This window comes from Balaenoptera physalus (assembly GCF_965194825.1).
Source record: "Balaenoptera physalus genome assembly, chromosome: 3".
Taxonomy (NCBI): Eukaryota; Metazoa; Chordata; class Mammalia; order Artiodactyla; family Balaenopteridae; genus Balaenoptera; species Balaenoptera physalus.
Genome location: NC_138890.1, coordinates 57,388,237 through 57,412,710, shown reverse-complemented (window position 1 = coordinate 57,412,710; position 24,474 = coordinate 57,388,237).

Sequence of the window (24,474 nt, the reverse complement as noted above, 5' to 3'; positions counted from 1 at the left end):
AGAACCATCTCACAGGTATGGTTAACACAATGGATGAGACTCTTGGATGGAATATAAAATGGAGGAAGTAGTACTCCCTTGCCTTTGGTCTACATAATCTTCTATTAGGAAAGTATTTTCCATATTTTTTTTTTACCTAGCTTGGTATCAATAGAAATCATAGTTAATGTCTATTGCTTTTTATTTTTTCTATATAACATGACAAGCGCTTGATTTGCTTTGGCTTTATCAGTCAAAAATATGGGGGAAAAAACCCCGCAAGAGGTTTCCACTGTTTTTGCAATGGGTAAAAGTCCACTGATTAGTGATGTGGAAAGGATGAGGACCTGGGAGAAGGTGACCCTGCCATTAAAGCTAGGTGATTCTAGGCACTCAGCTGTGTGTCCCAGGTTTTGGAGATAGCTTTCAAATGACTTGAGCACGAATGTTATGGCAGAAATTCTAAAAGAGATCTAGATCAAGAGATGTAGGTACTAAAGATGGTAATGTTGACTGCCTATTTGTGAATAATTCCAACGAAGAGAAAAGGGAATATCTAAATCAGGCACAGTGAATAAATGTGATCTCAAATGTCAACCCAGAATAATTGGTAGCAGGGATTGAAACACTGTTTGAGAAGGATTCTGAATCTTATCTAGAATACCACTGATAACAGACTAAACACTAAATGCACTGACATTAGATTCAGATGTCCTTGTATATTGTAACTCCTCTTGAATGTTTGACTGAGTTAGGATTCAGAATAACTTTAATATACTAAAGCAGTGAATCAAAACCAACAAGATAAAAGCTAATGAAGATAACTATATGTTCCTGTATTTAAATTCAAAATTCAGTGATGGTTTCCATTGTGGGATTGGGGGAACTTGGCTTGATAGCAGTTCAGGAGAAAAGACTTGACCCTAAACTCCATATGAATCAATAGGATGGTGTGGCTAAAGAAAAATACCAGAGCAACTGTGGACTGCTAGAGTTGAACAGGGTAGCCTAACATCAGCCACTCCACTGGAAATGAATTTCAGTGTCTCTTTTTCCCAGCCTGCTGCTTTGCTTGTAGACTTGAGGATGTGGATAAGCTCCTAGTTTCTGGAGCTGGACATTTTCCCTCTCTGAGGATGGTAAGGAAAGTGCTCATATAGAAACAAAGAGTAAGGGTGCCTAGAAAAATCAGGAATTCTTTGTCCTTGAAATAGGCTAGATTTTGAATCAGTAAAAAAAGTGCATCAAATGATTTTTGCAAATATATGGGTTTTTGAAAAGCTTGGAATATGTTTTGCCCCGATTGCTCTACCCTTAAACATACCCACATGCATTTCAGGAAAAATTTCATCCATATGGTATATTCATTGGCAGTTAACTCATCAAAATCACTGTTGTGTCAGAACCATTTGATTTTGGACTTGCCATTAAGTTGTTCCAAAAAAAAAAAAACCCACTCCTGAAAGCTTATTTTCTTGAACTAGGATATGGAGTTGGTAAAAGGAATAAAGAGGGCTTCCCTGGTGGCGCAATGGTTGAGAATCTGCCTGCCAATACAGGGGACACGGGTTCGAGCCCTGGTCTGGGAAGATCCCACATGCCATGGAGCAACTAGGCCCATGAGCCACAACTACTGAGCCTGCGCGTCTGGAGCCTGTGCTCCGCAACAAGAGAGGCCGCGATAGTGAGAGGCCCGCGCACCGCGATGAAGAGTGGCCCCCGCTTGCCACAACTAGAGAAAGCCCTCGCACAGAAATGAAGACCCAACACAGCCAAAAATAGAATAAAAATTTTAAAAATTTTTATAAATTGTTCTTCATTGTCTTTACCTGTAAGGTGTTGAGGGTGGGACCCACTCCTGAACCTTCTTTCTAGTGGTGGAGTAAGATACATGCTGTGGAGCGCCACTCATGTTGAATTTATGGTTCGTCCAAACGAATTTACTAGCAGCAGGTGGTTTTGTTGTCGGGGGATCATCAGTCTCAGAGTGAAGCCAACGATGCCGTTCAGGGGGGCACCATGCTTCCATCCACACCCCAGAATGTGTTTTTCAAAATTAATTAACGTATTTATTTATTTTTGGCTGCGTTGGGTCTTCGTTGCTGCACGGGCTTTCTCTAGTTACAGCAAGTGGGGGCTATTCTTGGTTGTGGTGCGCAGGCTTCTCGTTGCGGTGGCTTCTCTTGTTGTGGAGCACGGGCTCTAGGCGCGGGGGGCTTCAGTAGTTGTGGCTTACGGGCTCTAGAGCACAGGCTCAGTAGTTGTGGCGCAGGGGCTTTGTTGCTCCACAGCATGTGGGATCTTCCCAGACCAGGGCTTGAAGCCATGTTCCCTGCATTGGCAGGCACATTCTTAACCACTGTGCCACCAGGGAAGTCCCCCAGAATGTGTTTTTTCCATTCATTTCAGTAGTATATATAACCCATCGGTGACAGCCAAAAAACTGCTTGTTGTCTTCGTAGCATTTGTTTCCATATTTGTGTTTCCCCACTAATGCGCCAGCCCTCACATCACTTGCCCTGAAAAAAACCTGTAGATAGCCGCAGAGGCCGCTGTGGCCACTGATCTGCTGCAGCCGGAGCTTCAGGACCTGCAGCAACTCCATCTTGTCCCACAGGCCCCACCTCTCTGGTGCACTGCCTCAGTGTGAATTTAACACAGAGAGAACATTCAAGAATTTTAAGCTTCCTGGAATTTTTTTTTTTTTTTTTTTTTATACCAGGTTAACCTTGCCACCTTCTTATAAGGACAATGATAATGATGATGACGATGATGACTGTGGTTATTCAACTGATTGCGTTTGGATTATTTTCTGATTGTTCCTGGAACAAAATTTTTCCTAATAATTATGCTGTAAAAATAGAACAGGCATAAGAACTGGAAGGGAAAATTAGAAAACAGCGATAGTCGGGCTAAAAGCAATGGCACACATAAAGGACATTAAGTTTGAAGGCAGAAAATCTAGTCTGTGAATTGACTTTCTAAGTAAAAGGTATCTAAGCAGCTTTCACTTAGTCTCCTTGCAGGAAGGCAAGTTCCAAGGTTGGGAAGTTAACAGTTGGGTTGTTAATGCCTATGCAGGGGCCATCTGGTTGACATGCAACTCACAAGAGGGACTGGGGACCTGGCTTAAGCTAAGATAGTAAATGCAGATTGGAGCACAAGTTTCCAATAGCTTAGTGGACATTTATGGTTTTTTGATGAATTTTCACATTCTCCTCATCTAATTGTCTTTTCATCAAAGACGTGAAAAAAGACTAGAGGAATAGTCTCTGGCGTCTTGCAAAGTAAGTAAAAGTAACCCATGTGTAGACTTGAATCCACAATTTTCGTCTCATTAAGACTTGGTCTAATGATTGGTCAGAGGCCTGTTTTCAGGTCAGAGCCCCAGCTGCCTTCTGACTTAACAGATTACAATTGAGAGGGGTAAGCAATTTCACTTTATAGTCTTTGAATTCACTTTTCTCAACTGATATTTGAAGAGAAGGCCATGAAGAATTTTACCTAAATTGACATTCATGATAAAGGTTAGAGAATAGATACCAAATCAGAAGGAAAGGTATAGGTGGTTGTAAGTACAGTTGACTTGAACAACAGATTTAAACTGGGTGATTCCACTTACATGCAGAATTTTTCAACAGTAAATAGTAAAGGACTGTACAATCTGCAGTTGGTCGAATATGTGGATGCTGAACTGTGGATACGGAGGGACCTAGAATACTAAGGGCCTACTATGAACTATACACAGATTTTCTACTGTGCAGAGGGTCAGTACTCCTACCCCTCATGTTGTTCAAAGGTCAACTGTAACATCAACTTGGGTATTTTGGTGAGTACATAATGAAAGGCCATGGAATAACAGGTAATTGTTGGATGGTAAGGAATCAAGAGGATTTAGCATCTCTCATTTTAATTCTAGCATCCTCTGGAAAGTATTATTTGTTATGCACTGTATTATTATTCTATAGGAATAGTTAACTTCAAACAGGCCATGCCTCATCTCCTATGCTTTTTCTAGCCAAGGAACTTCGAACATTTTTAGTGACAAGAAGTCATTACTGTAAGTTGTAAGTTATAATAGACACAAACAAGTTGCACGTTTATGGCTGCTAGGTATTCATTTTGCCAAGGCTGTCATAATAAATACATATTTACCCTAGCAACTCTTCATAATATTCTAGTTCTGTGCTCCTTTGTGAGATTCTAATATTTTCTCTAAGGCCAGTGGAACTGTTAAATTGGCTCCAACATTTTATAAAACAGCCAGGGTGGTTTTGATTTTGAAAACAAAAATGTAAATATACTTGTCCAAGGGAAGAAAACTCACTGTCTTAGGAAGAAACTTCCCAGGTAGCTGGCTAAACCAGACTTACTTCATGAACAATTTCTAAGAACAATTTAGACTCAAACTTTTTAAAAAGCCTGAGTTCTATTTACACATTATAGATTCTCTCATTCTTCCATTGGTTTGGTTATTGATTCCAACCTCTTTTGGGCAAAGAGTGTTAAGTAAGTAAGGGAGAGGGGAAGGCTTTGGTTTACCATTCTACCTAGCCATAGAGAATTGGATTTCAGGGAGCTGGCTTTTCCCGTATCATCTAATGAATTCTCTGACCAACATGGTGGTATTCTTTGAATAAATAAAAAGGATTATACTGTTTTTAGGAAACTGCAAATCATATCACAATGGTAGAATTCCATTTTGCAGTGACCAAAAACTATCACTTTCCTTGGCAAGCTCTTTTTTTGTTCTTTTTCTTTTTTAATGCTCAAAGAGTTTGTCTTACTTTCCGTTATTTTATTTTTCCGTACTTCTGTCATTTCTAAGCCCAATTTAAAAAATCTCATTATATGAATCTACTGTTTATTACTTCTTTTTACTTCTATTAGCGTTAAAGCACTCTTTGAAGCACACTTACAGCCACAGAATAGGAAATTATAACACATCCCCTGAGAAAAGAGGAAGTTCTCAGTAAAAGTTTGTTATATCAAGTAGCCAAAAAAATAAGGTCTAATGCAAGAATCTAATTGCCTAGGAATGCTTCATTCATTCATTCATTTGTTTATTAATTTAGCAAATGTACCATGTAGCAGACACTGTTGTGGGCGTTGAGGACTTTGCGGTGGATAAGACAGATAGGGTCTTTGTGCACATGGAGTTTACTTTCTAGTGGAGGGAGGCACACAGCAAGCAAGGCAACCAAACAAATAAGGAAACTAGCAGAGTGCCATGCATCATTTAATTTTATTAAAGAAGGTGATGAGATAATTGGGTCACCACTTTAGACTGGGTGGTCAGGGAAAACCTCTCTGAGGTATTTACGCTGAGGTCTTATTTCAGCTACTACGGCTGCATACTGAAGTACCCAGGACCTTGGTGGCTTTAAAACAACAGCTTATAATGTTCACGGATTTTCTGGATCAGGGATTCTCAGAAGGCATAGTGGAGACAGCTTGTCTCTGCCTCATAATATCTGGGGCCAAGCTGAAGGGCTCAAAGTCTGGGGCTTGGAACCATTTCAGGGTTTGCTCAGTCACATGTCTGGTGGTTGATACTGGCTGCTGGCTGAGTGCTTAAGTGGGACTGCTGGCCAGCCCACCTCCACAGGGCCTCTCCATGTGTCCCGGTCTCCTCACAATGTGGTGGCCGGGTTCCAAGGGTGAGTGTCCTGAGAGAGAGAGTGAGTGAGCCAGGTGGAAGCACTATTATTTCTTGTGACCCAGCCTTGGAAGTCACTTCTTCTGTGCTCTATTGGTTACGATGATTACAAAGATCCACCAACTTCCAACAGGGAGCAACAGAGACCCCCACCTCTTGAAGGAGGAGTATCAATCTCATGTCGCCGGATATATAGTGATGTGGCCATCTTTGGAAAATCTCATCTGCCACAGGTCTGAATGACAAGAAGGAGTTAGGAACGTGAAAATCAAGGGGAAGAACACTCCAGGCAAAGGTCCTAAGCTAAAGCTAACTCGGCACATATTTGAATCACAGCTGGAAGCCCAGTGTGGTAGGATAAAAAGAACAAGGGAAAGAGTAGTACAATATAAGTTGGGAAGGTAGGTAGGGCAAGATCATGAAAAACTAAGAAGTACCTCTATCTACTCCAGGCAAAAGGAGAAAGAAGACTGGGTTTGTCTTGGAACTCATTCACGCCTTCTTTGGGTCAGTGTCGATTTAGACCTAGAAGTCTTTAGATTCTCACAGTACTCTTCCTAGCAGTGCTCTCATTGGAAATTCCCCCAGCTCTAAATTTTTCCCTTTTCTAGATACTGGACATTGTGGCGTGGGGAATGTAAAGAAGCATTTTATTCCTTCAGCCTTTCAAGTTGCTTTTAATCTAGTTGGAGAGATTAATATGGGCAACGCACATACACAGATGGTAACTAAAATATGAGTCAGTAAAAGTTAAGTATCAAATATGTGCTAAGAATCATGTGATTCAAGAATTATGAATTCTTGATTCTGATTCAAGAATCACAACATTCTGATTCAAGAATCAGAAGTCACAAAAAAAAGAAATCATCAAATGTCTAACTAAAATGAATATATTCCAGCAGTTATAAAGGAAAACCACATAAATGAAACAATTCTGTATTGTAAAAAATGCCATAGAGAAAGTAAAAAGATAAATAATAAACTAGGAAAAAAATATTTTTCTTGAATGCCTTTTTTCCCTTTTCAGTTCAAAAAAACTTATATACTCCTTAAAAACAGATTTTTCAAACTTTGGTTTTTGACCTATCACTCTTGAGAATCCATAAGTAGTAAAATTGTACTAAAACAAAATGGTTAAGATAGTTCAATGACAATGACAACTACATCAATTAAGACTGTCCTGATTTAAACAATGTTAACTTGTGAAAATATCCTCAAATAGCTGTGTACTAAAAAAAAAGAAAAAAAAAATTTGCTGCACACATGACAAAGCCTATCTTTATATAGAGATAGCTTGTAGCATTCACTGTACAAAATAGAAAAATTTAAAAATGAGCAAAGATTACAAAGAAGAGGCTCACAGAAAAAATAAAAGTGACCAATAATCATGAAAAGATGTTCAACCTCATCATAATGAAAGAAACACAAAGTAAAGCAACACACTTCACTAGATTGACAAAACAGTATCAAACAAAATCTTTTTACTAACTCGACAATAATTACTCTGCATGATAAAACTCAGTATTGGTGAGGAAGCAGGGGAATATAGGCACTTTTGTACACCACTGGTATAAACTTTTTCCATGGAAACTTGGTAATATTTATCAGTTTAAAATGCATATTTTCTTTGCTCTAGCAATTCCACAGTTTGAAAACAATTTTATGAACATACTCACTTCTATATGCAATTATATATATTTGAGGATGTTGATTTCCATATTATTTATAATAGCAAAATAATTAAAATTATTCAGATGCCTGTAAGTAGGGGACCAGATTTATAAATTATGGTGTATGGACCTCTGAAATACCATGCAGCTATTTAGAAGAATGTGGAAGATAAAAAAGTACTGACTTAGAAAGATGTCCAAAATGTATTAAGTGAAAAAGTGAGGTAAAGACAGTAGGAATAAGAGGATGTTATTTGTTTAAAGGGCTTTTATGCACTGACATTTATACATATATGTCTACCTTTCTTTCTTTCTTTCTTTCTTTCTTTCTTTCTTTCTTTCTTTCTTTCTTTCTTTCTTTCTATCTATCTATCTATCTATCTATCTATCTATCTATCTATCTATCTATCTATCTATCGTACACTACCCGATTTCTGGAAGGATATATGGCTTATGAAATGTTAATAGTAGCTTAGTAGCTTTTGAGGTATACAACTCAAGGCTGAAGGAATTGGAGAGAGAATTTTAGCTCTCATTGTATAGCCTCTGTAATATTAAAAAAATTTTCTTTATAATCTTGTACATTGATATTAATTTTAAAATAAAGACTAATACTAAAAACATCATGAGCATGTCTCTACCAGGCCCTTAGGTAGTGAGGTTAATGGCAGGAACTTCAGGCACTGATATATTGTCATATTTTAGGCCCTTTGGTGCCCCTTAAATTATATCACTTGCCATCCTTGCTGGCTGGGTGTGCCAAAGCATAGACCACAAACAGTACTCTGAGTTGAAAGTAAAAAAGTCATAAACCATTGTTCCTACCTCTTTGACTCCTATTACCAAATCTTAAAAGTTTCCATCCTTGAGGAAATTATACTCCAGGGTATAATTGCAAAAGTACCCTGCTCTAATTTCAGTGGCAGATGCTTACGTCACTATTCGACTCCTTCATTTTAATTTAGAATCACTGTGGAGGTGTTGGGAGTATAAGGGGTGATATGGGTGGGGGGACGGAAAGAACTGTATTATGTAAGAGATGACAGTAGTCTTTCTTGGTCTCCTTGGGCCTTTAACACCTATAGATGCCTATCTTTTGTTTTCCCATTTTTAAAAGTTCCATGATATGACACATCATCATAAGAACTCTGTGCCTAGATTCTGCAGGAAACAAGTATCACAAGTAGTGTACTTACAATTGTTATATCCAGATTTAAAATTTAAGCCTGAGGTTTTAAATGTTCTTGAGTTTAGAAAACCTAGTTGATAACAAATGGGTCACTAATTTCTTGCTGATAAATACCCTACTGCTCTTCAGTGCAAATCTGTCATCTTCTGTGAAAATTCATCATTGTGACATGTATATTCTTTTTTTCTTTTTACGTGGTGTAACAGTATATGAACTGGCTGTCACTTACCCACTTCTTTCTCACTAAATAAGAGCTCTTTAGTTTCCCTTAAACATAATTCAAAGTCACTTTTCAAGTCAATGGTAAACATTCAATGATAATACATGCCTGTCTGACTCACCCACGTGTGTGCACACACACAGTCTATAGCAGGTAAGACCAGGATACCCACTTAAGCAGAATACCCAGCAGAGTCTGGAAGGAGAATAGAAGGCCCAGAAAGGCAGAAGGCAGTCTTTGGATTGAGAAAAGATCACCATAACTTTAACCTTGACAGTGAATGGGTTTCGGGGGCTGTTGGCATGAAAATAAATCTTGGAGGCTTTTTAAAAGCAGCTAATCACCCACCTCCTTCATCTCCTTTCTGACTTTCTTGAGTTCCTGTAGAGACCCCTTCCCTTGGCCCTCTTGCAAATAAGAGCTCTTTGCTCCAGTTTGGCAGCACCATTTAAAAATAAAAATGTGCCCCGTGACCCAGCAGTAACATCTCTAGGTATCTACCCTAGTAATCCCTTGATTGTGCCCAGGGGCCCACAGATAAGGATGTTCAGCGCTGGATGGCTTAGAATAGTCCCACAGTGGAAACAACCTCTAGGTCCAACAGAATGGAAATAGAGAAACTACATCGAAATCATAAGAGGAGATGCCACACGGCACTTGAAAGGAATAACTGGATATGTATCATTATGATAGATCTCCCAAACACATTTTGCACCGAAAAAAGGAAGTTGCAAGCAGTATGATACCATTACTGTCCAAAAAAAAAAAAAAATCCAAAACCATATCATATATTTTATAAAAATTATGAATATGTGTGTGCACACATGTGCACGGGTATGCTTAGGAGGCAAAACACTCTCATTACCTCTGAGACGCGGGGGATGGGACTGAATGTGAGGATATTGGTCAAAGGGGACCTCAGCTTTATTTGCAACACTCTCATTTTTAAAAGGAGGATTGAGTCATGTGTATTACTTGGGGAACTAAAAATAAGTTTAAATATTTAAAGAATTCTTAACATTCTGCCTTTAAACAAGGTCTGGATAAGGTAAGATAACATTCTCCAAACTGGGTTCTATGGAACATTTGTGCTCTGTCGGGGTCAGAAGGTTTTTATTGAGATTTAATGTTATTAATCCAACAGAGGTCAGAGACCGAAACAGAATTAGCAGTGAACTCAGAGGGAACAGAAAACTCTCAGACTTTCCTCCCATCTTTAATCCCTGCCAGGATGGTCCTGACGGCTCCAGCAGCTTCCCTTTCTTTTAGCTGCATTAGAATATTTCTGATAAACAAATACCTCTTTAGAGGTAAGGACTTAACTTCAGGCCTCTGTAAATGAGGGTGAGGGAGGTAAAGAATGCGTGTTGCCTTCTACCTATAAATTGAGGTTTCTGAAACCTAGTAAAGGTTCAAAGCAGCCTTGCCGTGGCCTGTGTGAAATATTCAAAGAAAGGATGAGACCTAAAAGGACAGGGGCTGCCGTCTCTCTTGGTAAGCTCCGTCTCCTCCTCTCCAACTTCATCATGACGTAGGAAATCACATCATCGTGACAGTGTCCGTTAGGAGTGGTTTAGAACTGCCGGAGCAGATTGTGGGCAGTTGTTTTCATTTTGGATCGCTGTGAAAACCTTTCTGGGTCAGGATGTTCCGGAACTCTCAAGAAGGAGGTGGGGCACCATGAAGTCAATGCAATTCCTTGATTCCCTGATTCCATTGTCTTTTGCATGCTGTATTTTTCATTTTCATGACCCCAGAATCCGGCGGGGCCATGGCCACTTGGGGGAATGTGGCTTTAGAGCCACACGAACTCCCATCCTCAAAAAGCGTTGGGCAACACTCGGGAAAGCGAAGTCAATATGTGTCTATACTGCAGGACTCCTCAGAGCTTTTGACAGATCACCTCCTATCATGACTCTCCAAGGGGGGAGGAGCAAATGTAGTGGGTTTCCACCTGCTTTTGACCTTTTCTCTCCTGGTTCCTTGCCTAGCCCTGCAGCGGGGAGCACCTCTGGAACACAGGTTGGTAAAAGGCAGAATCAGGAAGAATGACCTCATCTCAGTGAAAGTAAAGTTCCCAAATCGCCAACTAAAAAGTGACGCATCCTGGACTCAGTGGCTGGCTCTCACACTGATTCTAGTGAGGGAAGAGTTGAGACTGTGTGCCACTGTGTGAATAAGAACTTATAATTCTTCTTGTATAAAAGCCTGCTGCCGAGGCCAGCAGAAACGCCATGCCTTTGGTATGTGGAGCTGCTGCCAACGTGGCTGGCACATGGCGGGCACGCATCACTGTACTCATGGCCTCTGACAGTGAGGCGAGAAGGCGCGTAAACAAGTGAGCAGCTCTGCCCCGCTCAGGGGAGCGATCCACGGGGAGATCTAAAATTCAGGTTCGGGAGTTTTGTGGGCTTTGAGCAGAATTCAGTTTCTGCTCTTTCTCCATTTCTTGGAGGACACAGTGTCATCTTAGCCATGACTGGTGTCTGTCTGAGCTGTATGGAAGTCCATGGTGACAAATGACCAAAAAGACTGAGGCAATTACCCCATTAATTTAGGCTGAGCACCTATATTATCTTCAACTCCATAAAAATGGCCTGCTCGCAGTAGAGCTCATCTATTAACAGGATGGCTGTATAACAAAAAACGGCGATGCAAAGCAGAGGATGACTGGGTCCTGAAGTCTACATGTGCTCGCTGACAATGAACAGCCCAGATAAAGCGTGACAGGTCGTGATTAACTTAAAGTGTCTAAATACGTCTGAACCCTGCAGAATAAAATACGTAAATCTCGGAATGGCTGTCAGGGCAGTGCAAGCTTGTGGAGGATTTCCAATGTCTGTTTTCTTTTACGGGTACTCTATGTTAGATGAAGTGCAGAGATGTGCTTCTAAGCAAAGGCTCTGGAGTCAGGGGGCCTGAGGCCACATCCCAGGCCTGCTGTGTCCTAGCTGTGCACGCTTGGATACTCGGGCAGGGTTTTTGTGTGTACGTGTGTCTGCCTTACAACACAAAACCCCTGGCTTGTTGTAAAAATGAAAAGGGTCAGTGTGAGAATCCAAGTACTTGGTACACAGTGCGTGCTCAGTAAATGAGAGATATCATTGCCACTGTCACCACCAACATCATCACCATCATCACCATCATAATCATCAGCACGTCACCATATTTACAAGTAGATGCTTGGACAGGAGTACAGACCATAATGTTTGGTTTCTAGTCTGACAGAACCATTAAATAGGTGTTCCAAACCTATCTAATCCTAGTCACCTATGGGAAAGCAGCTTTTTCCTTAATATGTTCCAGAAATAGTTTTTTCTTTTTTTTTAAAGGTTATGGTTTGGTGGTTTAGTTGGGTATGTGGTGGGGAGCACACAATTTTTTATTCACATGAACTTGGGCTTGAATTCCAGCTCTACTCCTAAGCAGGTAAGTGACCTCAGGCAATTGGCTTCACTGCTCTGAGCCTCAGTGGCCTTATCTGCAAAATGGGGATAACAGTTTCTGGGTTTCAGGGAGGATTAAGAGTCAGATAACATTTGAACGGCACCAGGCACATCCACTTTCCATCACTGTTAGTTCCCATTTCCAGGGGGACCTGGATGAGCTCATGGGAATTTTAAGGGAGCGTTTTTAAACTGCCTTACAACACAAACACATGGCTCACAGGTGGCTGGATCTAGTATTTCAGCAATGCCAGTGACACAACTAAATCATAACTCAGTTGATCCGAGCTGTGGGGGTCCCTTAACCCGGCAGAAAAACCCATAAGGACGCAACAGAAACTCTTCTGAGAACACATAAGTCCTCTGCCCATACAAGGTATTATTATTAGCGGCTCATTCCTAAAACAGGCTAAATCTGGGACTGGGGTCCCTGCCAGAGTAGTTCTCCAGGTCATAGATGAAAACATCTGGGCTACATCCACAAACTGATTGCCTGGGTATTTTTTGCTTCCCTCATCACAGTCAAAACGCCTTCCTGGCACGTTTCCGCTGGTCTTGCCTTCATTCCCACCCCAGGCATCATGGCAGCAGCATAACTTCAGGATGACGGTGTCTCAGGGGCTCTGCCTTCAGCATATCAGCTGCCAGCTGGTCTTCCTCGGGGCTCAGAGGGGCTTCTACGCTGGCCTGGCCAGCCTGACAGGGGAGGGATTGAGGAAGAGGGCAGCAACATGGAGGTGGCCTGTGGAGAAAACTCCTGTCTGAGGAGGGGTCTGGGGCAAGGGGCAGTTAATGTGCAAAAGGCGAAGGGCAGAACCAGCTGCGCTTGAAGGACTGAGGGGGTCAAGGATGCTGCTACAGCATTTGTAGTAGTCAAAATCTGGACCCAATCAGAATGCTTGTCAATAGGGGAATGGCTCACTAAGGAGGGATGCATCCCTGCTATTGGAGAATGTTATCTAGCTCTTAGAGTTAGTGAGAGCTCTATCCCTTTACCCTGAGGAATGTCAGTGCTGCAAGGAACACATGGCCCAGAGAAACGTATGTAAAAACAACCTCTGTATATGCACAAATAATAATGGTTTACATTTAGTATCTATTGCATGCCAGGGACCATGCTAAGTGCTTCTCAGGTGTTAACTAATTTAAATCTCACAACCATCTCATATAGGTACTATTATTACTCTGATTCTACAGAAGAAAGATTCTAAGGCCTAGAGATGTCTGTGGACGTAGAGTTGCTAAGAGCGGAGGCAGAATTTTAATCTGGATGGCAGCCAGAGCTCTTGACCTCTTCCTGTACTGTTTCTCATATATGCTTGTGTGAGCAAAGAAAAAGCTATGGAAGGATTTATATCAGAACCAGGCCATCCGCGGTTAACTGGAGGAGATAAGGAGAACATATTACCCAATAATATGGGAAAACTTTATGATTTTTTCCTACTTTTATCTATGATTACTGCAAGTATGAAAAAAATGGATGTTCACATGGACAAAGTTCAGAAGGGAACATAAACAAATGAAAACTTCGATTTGATAGGAAATCAGGCTATGGCAATTTAAACTTTGGATTTCATTGATTATTTCAGTTCTGTTCTAGCAATAGAGTAATTTTTAAAGGGAATAATCCATATGGTGATATTCATGGTAGGTAGGCTGGTCATTCCTGTTCTCAAAGGGTGGTCTCTGGGCCAGCAGCAACTTGTGAGAAATGCAAATTCTCCGGGCTCACTCCAGAGCCATCGGAAACCTCAGGGGAGGGGCCCAGCAATCTGTGTTTTCACAAGTCTCCTAGGTGATTTTGAGGCACCAAAACTTGTAAGCCACTGGGTTAAACAAACAAATGAACCAGCATACCATTCCAAGGCAGAGGAGGTATTAATGAAGGTGGCGCTTGCAGAAAAGACAGAGGGCTCCTCTTTGCTCGTTTATCCCCTTGGCAGAATGTAATTCATTCTTCGGTCATCTCTGAAGGTGCTCAAGTCATTTTGGCCAAGTCCAGCCTTTGACCATGCATGGTCTCAAATGGTTCTGCCATTATTTTAGATGGGTCATTGCACCAAATGCACTGGGAGATTTCACAACATTCCCCTCACCCCCCCTTCTGGGGCAGAGTCAAGACTAATAGTCACTGGGACTCCCCTGGTGGTCCAGTGGTTAAGAATCCACCTTCCAATGCAGGGTATGAAGGTTTGATCCCTGGTGGGGGAACTAAGATCCCACACACAGAGGGGCAACTAAGCCTTCATGCCACAATTAGAGAAGCCCGCATGCCACAACGAAAACCCAGCGCAGCCAAAAAACACCCCCAAAACAAAAAAACCCCAAAAAACTAATAGCCACTAACTAGTGGTGACCAGTTGTTAGCTGCTGCTGTTTCAGGTCATAGAATTGACTCTGGGGTTTGAATTTTTTAATTTGGTTGACCTCAGTGGTCAAATTAACTAGACACTGGATCACTTGATTAATCTCCCTTTCTTACAATGTGGAAATGGCCTTTTGACTGCGTTCTGTCTCCTATTATTAAAGTAATAGATGCTTACTTTTAAAATTTCTGAAAAATACAAGTAACTATAAAGAAGAAAAGGAAAGTCACCTGTAATTTTATAACACAGAGATAACCACGCTAACATCAACTCAATATTTAAGATATAGATTTCTAGGCTTTTATCAATGTGCACATATACTTTTAAAATAAAAATGTGATCATACTATCAATTGTCCTCTAACATGATTTTTTTCATATAACACAACACAGACATCTTTCCATGTCAACAAATACTGATCATTTACAATGACTGCAAGGTTATTCCATTGTTTGGACAAAGTGTTTTAACTAGTTCCCATACGTATGCAAATTCTAATGTTACTTATGTCCAAGATATGATTGTAATTTATATACATGTATTACAAAACACCGGTCTGATGATTTCTTCAGGCTAAATTATTAAAACTGGTGTTTCCAGGCCAAGGGACTTTTAAGGATATTGATATATATTGCTAAGTTGGCCTTCAGAAATGTCCTAATTTACACTCCTAACAGGTATATACAAAAGTGCCTGTTGCTCTAACCCCTTGGTAATATAGGGTGTTATCACTGTTTTCATTTTTGCCCTTCTAATAGGTCAAATGTGTTTCTTCATTGTTTTAACTCCCATTCTTTGATAACTTGTTAGGTAGACAAATTCTTATATTTCCTGGCCATTTATGATTGTATCTCCCATTCTTTTACTGATTTTTCTATTGTGTCAGTCTTTCCTTCACATAGTACCATACTGATGAGGTGATTTCTCTGAATGCCTTCCTTTAAAATTATAATCCACAATAGTATTTACTGACCAGTTATGTAAGAAATAGATGCGGTAGTAGTAGTGATAATATCAGCTAGCATTATTCTAAGTATGCTTAAAATATTAACAACTTAGTCCTCACAACAACCCTACAAAAGTAGATGCTAGTATTACACCCATCTTACAGCTGAGGAAAGTGAGATCCTGTTTGCAGTCCAGAGCGGGTGTTCCCAGGCGTGCAGCCTGTTCCCAGAGCCTTTGCCCTGAACCACCACACTTCACTACCAGTCTTTTCCCATCCCCACCTCCGTCCACATCACCGCCGTTGCCGCCTCAGCCACGGCCGCCGCCACCGCCATTTCTACTGCCTGCCATCACTGTCGTCCTGTACTATTCACTGGGCACTTACTAGGTACATTCCAGTTTCCAAGTAAATGCTCTTTCTTTTGATTCAGCATTCTTTCAACTAATGTTGCCTTTGTTGAAGGCCTACTATATCCTTGGCACTATTTCAGTTGCTGGAGATATTATAGTAAACAAAACCAACGAAGTTCCTTGCCCTGATGAAGCTAACTGTTTAGTGAGGAAGAAGACAACAAAAATTAACTGTATAAAATTTGGTGCCTTGGGGGCTTCCCTGGTGGCGCAGTGGTTGAGAATCTGCCTGCTAATGCAGGGGACACGGGTTCGAGCCCTGGTCTGGGAAGATCCCACATGCCGCGGAGCAAGTAGGCCCGTGAGCCACAATTACTGAGCCTGCGCGTCTGGAGCCTGTGCTCCGCAACAAGAGAGGCTGCGACAGTGAGAGGCCCGCACAGCGCGATGAGGAGTGGCCCCCGCTTGCCACAACTAGAGAAAGCCCTCGCACAGAAACGAAGACCCAACACAGCCATAAATAAATTAAAAAAAAAAAAAAAAATTTGGTGCCTTAATAGGTGGTCTCAGTCAGTCCCTATGGCAACCACATGAGGTGCTGTTATCACCCCCATTTTGTAGATTAGGAAACCTAAGCTAGAGAGATTGAGGGGATCTTGCCTAAGGTCACTGAGCTAAAAGTTGACTGAGCCTGTGCCTTCAGACTCTTTCTCCATTAACATTCTTGTATATCCATCTAATGGTGACAAGGGCACATCTGCCATGTGCCATGTTCCCAAACCATGCTCTCTTCTTGAAGATGAGGGCAGAGAGTTCTGTGAATGGAAATCATTTTTTGTGGTTTCTAGCCCCTCCCAAATTAATTCACTTCAGGATCATTTGGTTTCCTTTGTCAATCTCAAGAAAGAGTACTGAAGCACCTAGAAGTATTTCAGTATGAAAGAAAGACAAAGATGGGGGTACAGAAGGTATCATACACACACATATGTATGCATGTGTATATATACCTATATAGACATACATACATGCATATATACACATACATATTATATGTATTTAATCTTTAGACACTTCCCTAGAGAACTGAAGACATTTAATTGAAAGGGGAGGATGGGCAAAACCCCTCCCTACACATATTCTCTCTACCTCTCTCTTTCATTTATTTTAAAATATATGTGAACTAGATGAACCTGTTTGGCTGTGTCTATTCAATTACTAGATTTAATTTGTGTTGTCTGACAGCTTTTCTTTTTTAAAATAATTAATTAATTAATTAATTAGGCTGCATTGGGTCTTCGTTGCTGCTCGCGGGCTTTCTCTCGTTGCGGTGAGCGAGGGCTACTCTTCGTTGCAGTGCGCGGGCTTCTCATTGAGGTGGCTTCTTTTGTTGTGGAGCGCGGGCTCTAGGTGCGAGGGCTTCAGTAGTTGTGGCATGTGGGCTCAGTAGTTGTGGCTCGCAGGCTCTAGAGCACAGGCTCAGTAGTTGTGGCGCACGGGCTTCATTGCTCTGCGGCATGTGGGATCTTCCTGGACCAGGGCTCGAACCCGTGTCCCCTGCATTGGCAGGCAGATTCTTAACCACTGTACCACTAGGGAAGTCCTGACAGCTTTTCAAAAGAAAGTAGCTTCACTGAATCCTCAGGACCCACATACAACACACATTAAAAACCAAATATAAATAAGGTACCACTCACCCCAAAATACTATCAAAGGTTGTTCCTCAAAAAGTATATTTTTGAGGCCTTAAGTGAAATATACACTGCTTAATAAAAGCCTTTACTCTCCACTCCATAATTGAGTGGAGAGTAAAGGCAGTAAAAAGACAAACAGAATCAACAATTGTTGTTCCAAGAGTTCAACTGCAAATTAAAAAATAATGTACCCATGTTGGCTATGTTAAAATGTCCTTTTATATAAAATAAGCTTTAAACCCAAGAAGGCCAAATAGTGCCTATTAATTGTCATTATTTATAAAATATTGAAAGTGCACAGGGAGACTCAGGGCCATGTAGAGGTTATGGTCTCCCCCTGGAAGTGTTCTACTTGTTTACAGATGAATTTAGTGCCTGAGAAAGCACGTCTGCCTGAGGATTTAACAATGGGGCATGGGTGTTTGAAAATATCAATATTTTCTGAAATTAGGTAAGTTTTATGGATTAATTTCAGTGCAAAGCAGAAATAGCCTAAGTTTTTTCTGATTATATAAAAGAAATATCCTACCCGTGTAAAACATTCAGACTATAATGAAAAGAACATGGAACAAATTAAAACACAGAAACTATCTTTAATCCTACTCTTGGAGATAATTTCTCACATTTTGCCATATTTCTATCCATCATCATAGTAAGTTTTATGATCAGTTATAGTCTAATAATTTTGATGACCTAGTTAAAATGGATCAATTCCTATACAAATGATGAACTGCCAAAGCCGGTATAGAGAAGAACTATAGAATTTGACTACATCAGTGTGTACTGAATAATTTGAAACAATAAACAAAGACTTGTCTTTCTCAAAAAACTTCAGGCCCAGATGGGTTTTTTTTTTCCTTAATACTTAGCTATACTTTATTTTTCCTCTTCAAGAAAGAAGAGCTAGCGAGAACAGAAAGGAGACAGAGACATTCATTTGGTAATTCAGTCCGACTGAGTTGCTAACGTAAGCCTTACGGAGGACCCTGAAGGAAAGCGTGAAATGAAGGGCACATAGCAGCTCTGCTCGCACGGGCTGTTATCCGCAGTCACTGTCTACTGAAGTGGACCGGCCAGTTAATTTACAGGGAAGGGACTCTTCCATGTGCAGGATTATAACAGAATTTCAGCTATCAACAGCACTGGATTTAGAATCACAAAACCTGAACTTGAACCCTACTCCTGTTATTTACTAGCTCTGTAAACTTAGGCAAGCTCTTTTAACCTCTGAGTCTGCTTTCTTATCTGGAATGAGAATTTTCCAAGATCTTCTGACTGGAACAGGAATTTTCCTGGGCTTTTAGAGGGATTAGATTGAAATCACAAAAGAAGAAACACTCCAGACGATACCTGATACATGATAGACATAGAATAAATATTAGGCTATTTTCTTCCTTCCCATTTTAATTAATAAAGTATAGCTTTTGAAAAATTGTTTCTGCAGTTACACTTCTAACTACTTAGAGCATTGGCAGAGACAAAAATCTGTGTAAATTACTTTATAACGATTTTCAATGCACTATCAATCACACACTATCCCAGTGAAAAGGGGTCTGACCTTGGCAATCTTCTAATCCAATTCCCTCATTTTGTAGACAAGAGAATTGACACAGAGGTGTTAAGTGAGACACACGGGTACATGGTAGCACAGTCAAGACTTGAAGCCAGGTCTATCGTCTCGAGTCCAGAGTCTTCCCTGTTCAGGCCCAGATGGTTTTAATGGAAAGTTCTACAAAATTTTTAAGGAATATTAATTTCTATCTCATACAAGTCTTCAGAAAATAGAAAAAGGGAAAAATCTATACAGATCACCTTACAAGGCTAGCCTAGCCTTATTCCAAAATTAGATAAGGACAACACATAAAAGAAAATAATAGGCCAATTTTACTTATTAACATGGATTAAAAAACCCTATATAAAATATTAGCTAACATAACTGTAGTTTAAAAATAATACATTAAGATCAAGTAGAGTTTATCTCAGATATACAAGATGGTTCAACAGAGAAAATTTATTTATATATGTTAGTGTATTAACATATTAATGGAGAAAAAATTGTATGATGATATAAATCAAGATAAAAATACATTTGATAAGATACTATTCAAATTTATGATTAAAACTCTTAGCACTAGGAATAGCAGAGGATTTCCTTAACTTGATAAAGGTTATTTACACTAAGAACCTATAGTAAGTATTATACTAAATGTAGAAACTTAAGATTTATTCTCTTTAAAGTAAAAGTAAGATAAGGATGCTTACTATTATCATTAGAAGTCTTGGCTAAAGAAAAAGAAGCTAAAGACAAAGAAATAATATGAATGAGGGTTAGAAAGGGCGGTAGATTATATTCTTGTTCACAATAATTTACTATTCCCTTCTCAGCCATATAATTTGCAGAGCCTTCCTCTGGAGGAGGAAACTTTAAACCCTGTTGTCATCAGGCTTGACCATGGAATTTATTTTTGCCAATGAATATGAATGGATTTGGCACTATGCCAGTTCTGAGCAGAAGCTTCAACCGTCATCATGTGGATTAACTGGCTGCCCTGTGCTTTTCCTCTGCTATAAGAATGGCAGGTTGCTGATTAGGGCAGAGCTGCAGCCAACATGTATGCAACACATTACAGAAGTGAGATATAAATTTTTGCTGTTATAAGTCATTGAGATTTGGGATCGTTTGTTATCATAGCATAACTTAGTGAGAGCTGACTAACAGAGAATGTAAGAGATAGAATTATCTTCATTTGCATATGATATGATCATTTATCCAGAAAAACCAACAGATTCAAAAGACAGACTATTAGAACCAGTAAGAGAATTAAGTAAGATCAGTGACTACGAGATCAATTTTTAGCACTAGCAACAACAAATCAGAAAATATAATAAATAATAATATATCATTCCCACTATCAAGAAATCTATTAAACATCTAAGACTTAATTATATTAATGAAATAATGTACAAGGTATATACAGAGAAAACAGAAAACTTCAAAATATTCATAAAGTATGTAAAAGATGATCTAAATAAATGAAGAAAATCCTATGCTTTTAGATGAGACAACTTAATATTATACTACAATGACATCAATTCTCCCATTTAATTGATAAATTCAATACAACTCCAAAAAAATTCTACTTAGATTTTTTTGAGGAACATAACGACTTACTTTAAAATTTATTTGGAGGAATAAGAGTTTATGAATAGCTAAGTCAAGCTTGAAGAACATGAATAGAAAGGGAGCTTGCCCTACTAGATATAGAAATACACAACAAAGCCATAGTAACAGAAACAGTGGTGCATTGGTAAAACAAACAAACAAACAAAAAAACAACCAAAAACCAAAACAAACAAAAAAACCAGATAAATAGACCTATAAAATAGGACAGAGAGTTCAGATACTGATATTATGTATATGTGGAAAACTAAATATGATGAAAAGGATATCACAACTCAGTACCTAGAAGCTTACATTGGGAAAATTGGCTCACTGTAAAGACAGAAATAAAACTGGATCTTTGCCTCATATAACATACAAATGTGGACCCCACATGGATTAAAGATCTAAGAGAAAAAGGTACAACTATAAAGTTAGTGGAGCATAATGTAGAAGAATATCTTGGTGACCTAAGGGCAGGGAAAAGCTTTTCAAAAAAATTTTTCAAAAGCACAAATCATAAGGCAAAGTACTGATGACTTTGAGTTCATTTACATTAAGGCTTTCTGTTCAAAGAAGACACCATGGACACATTTATTACACAGAAGGCAATATGAGAAAAATACTCAAAATGTCTAAACACCACTACATGAATAACACAAGTAATTTCTACAAATTAACAAAAGAAAGGCATCGACCCCAGTAGAAAAGTAAGCAAAGGATTCAAAAAGGCAATTTACAGAAGAGGAAACTTGAATTACTACTACACAAGTGAAGAGAAGTAATGCCTCAAATCATTAGCCATCTGAGAAATTTTAAAGAGATTGCATTGAATCTGCAGATGGCTTTGGGTAATATGGACTTTTTAACAATATTAATTCTTCTGGAATATCTTTCCATTTGTTTGCGTCTTCTTCAACTTCTTTCATCAAAGTCTAGTAGTTTTCATTGTACAGATTTTTCACTTTGTTGGTTAAATTTATTCCTAAGTATTTTATTGATTTTGATGTTATTGTGAATGGGGTTGTGAATGGGGTTATTTTCTTTATTTGTTTTACTTTGTATTTCATTGTTAGTATGTAAACATGCAACTTCTTTGTGTATATTGATTTTATTTTTATTTTTAATTATTTTTTCTTTCTTTCTTTCTTTTTTTTTTTTTAATGAAGAGCAAAACCACATTATCACACCAGTTTAATAAATCACCTGCTCTGATTTTCTCTGGGCTAAGTACTTGGATGTCTCTCTCTCTTTTTTTTTTTTTTAATCGATCTTTATTGGAGTATAATTGCTTCATTATACTGTGTTAGTTTCTGTTGCACAACAAAGCGAATCAGCCATAGGCATACACATGTCCCCATATCCCCTCCCTCTTGTGCCTCCCTCCCATCGTCCCTATCCCACCCCTCTAGGTCATCGCAAAGCACCAAGCCGATCTCCCTGTACTATGCTGCTGCTTCCCACCAGACAACTATTTTACATTTGGTAGTATATATATATTGATGTTACTCTCACTTCGCCTCAGCTTCCCCTTCCCACCCCAAGTCCTCAAGTCCATTCTCTATGTCTACCTCTTTATTCCTGTCCTGCAACTAGGTTCATCAGCCATTTTTTCTTTTTTAGATTCCATATATATGTGTTAGCATATGGCATTTGTTTTTCTCTTTCTGACTTCACTGTATGACAGACTCTAGGTCCATCCACCTCAATACAAATAACTTAATTTCATTTCTTTTTATGGCTGAGTAATATTCCATTGTATATATGTGCCACATCTTCTTTATCCATTCATCTGTCAATGGACACTTAGGTTGCTTCCATGTCCTGGCTATTGTAAATAGTGCTGCAATGAACATTGTGGTGCATGTTTCTTTTTGAATTATGGTTTTCTCAGGGTATATGCCCAGTAGTGGGATTGCTGGGTCATATGGCAGTTCTACTTTTAGCTTTTTAAGGAACCTCCAAACTGTTTTCCATAGTGGTTGTGTCAATTTACATTCCCACCAACAGTGTAGGAGAGTTTCCTTTCACCACACCCTTTTCAGCATTTATTGTTTCTAGATTTTTTTATAATAGACATTCTGACCAGCAGGAGGTGATACCTCATTGTAGTTCTGATTTGCATTTCTCTAATAATTAGTGATGTTGAGCATCTTTTCATGTGCCTCTTGGCCGTCTGTATGTCTTCCTTGGTGAAATATCTATTTAGGTCTTCTGCCCATTTTTTAACTGGCTTGTTTGTTTTTTTGATATTGAGTTCCATGAGCTGTTTGTATATTTTGGAGATTAATCATTTGTCTGTTGTTTCATTTGCAAATATTTTCTCCCATTCTGAGGGTTGTGTTTTTGTCTTGTTTATGGTTTCCTTTGCTGTGCAAAAGCTTGTAAGTTTAATTAAGTCCCTTTTGTTTATTTTTGTTTTTATTTCCATTACTCTAGGAGGTGGGTCAAAAAAGATCTTGCTGTGGTTTATGTCAAAGAGTGTTTTTTCTGTTTTCCTCTAAGAGTTTTATAGTGTCTGAGAAATATACCATGTTCTTGGATTGGAAGAATCAATATTATGAAAATGACTATACCACCCAAAGCAATCTACAGATTCAGTGCAATCTCTATCAAACTACCAATGGCATTCCTCACAGAATTACAACAAAAAATTTTACAGTTCGTATGGAAACACAAAAGACCCCGAACAGCCAAAGCAATCTTGAGAAAGAAAAACAGAGTTGGAGTAATCAGGCTCCCTGACTTCAAACTATACCACAAAGCTACAGTAATCAAGACAGTATGGTACTGGCATAAAAACAGAAATATAGATCAATGGTACAGGACAGAATGCCCAGAGATAAACCCATGCACATATGGGTACCTAATTTATGACAAAGGAGGCAAGGATATACAATGGAGAAAAGACAGCCTCTTCAATAAGTGGTGCTGGGGAAACTGGACAGCTACATGTAAAAGAATGAAACTAGAACATTCTTTAATACCATACACAGAAATAAACTCCAAATGTGCCTACTGATTTTATATTCCACAACTTTATTAAATTCATTGCTTAGTTTTGACAGTTTTTTGGTTGAGTCTTTAGGATTTTCTGTATTTAAGATTATATCATCTTCAACGAAAGACAATTTTATTTCTTCCTTTCCAATTTGGAAGCCTTTTATTTCTTTTTCTTGACTGATTGCCCTAACTAGTACTTCCAATACTATGTTGATTAAGAATGATCATAGTGGGCACACTTGTCTATTACTGATCTTAAAAGAAAAAGCTTACAACCTTTCACCAATGAGTATGATATTAGCTGTGGGTTTGTCATATATGGTCTTTATTATGTTAAGGTGTGTTCCTTCTATATCCAATTTGTGGAGAAAAATAAAGCTGGAGGCATCATACATCCTGATTTCAAACTATACTATCAATACAAAGCTATAGTAATCAAAACACTATGGTACTGGCATAAAATTAGGTGCATAGAACAATAGAATAGAATAGAGAGCCCAAAAATAAACCCCCACATATATGGATAACTAATATTTGACAAGGGAGCCAAGAATACTCAATGGGAAAGTATAGTCTCTTCAATAAATGATGTTGGGAAAACTGGATAGCCACATGCAGAAAAATGAAATTAAACACCTTCTTACACACTCACCAAAATTAACTCAAAGTGGATTAAAGACTTAAATATAACTCCTAGAAGAAAATATAGGGTAAAAGCTCCTTGACATTGACCTTGGCAATGATTGTTTTGATATGACACCAAAAGCTCAGACAACAAAAGCAAGAATCAAC